We start from the raw sequence: 201 nt of genomic DNA, 5'->3' as shown, positions 1-201 counted from the left end.
TAGTTTTCTGAATGTTGAGCTTTAAGTCAACTTTTTCACTCTCCTCTTTCACTTTCATCAAGAGGCTTTTGAGTTCCTCTTCACTTTCTGCCATAAGGGTGGTGTCATCTGCATATCTGAGGTGATTGATATTTCTCCCAGCAATCTTGATTCCATCTTGTGCTTCTTCCAGTCCAGCGTTTCTCATGATGTACTCTGCAT

Source organism: Bison bison, unplaced genomic scaffold (assembly GCF_000754665.1).
Source record: "Bison bison bison isolate TAMUID 2011002044 unplaced genomic scaffold, Bison_UMD1.0 scf7180017864040, whole genome shotgun sequence".
NCBI classification, from domain to species: domain Eukaryota; kingdom Metazoa; phylum Chordata; class Mammalia; order Artiodactyla; family Bovidae; genus Bison; species Bison bison.
Note: the sequence above shows the minus strand (reverse complement) of the source record.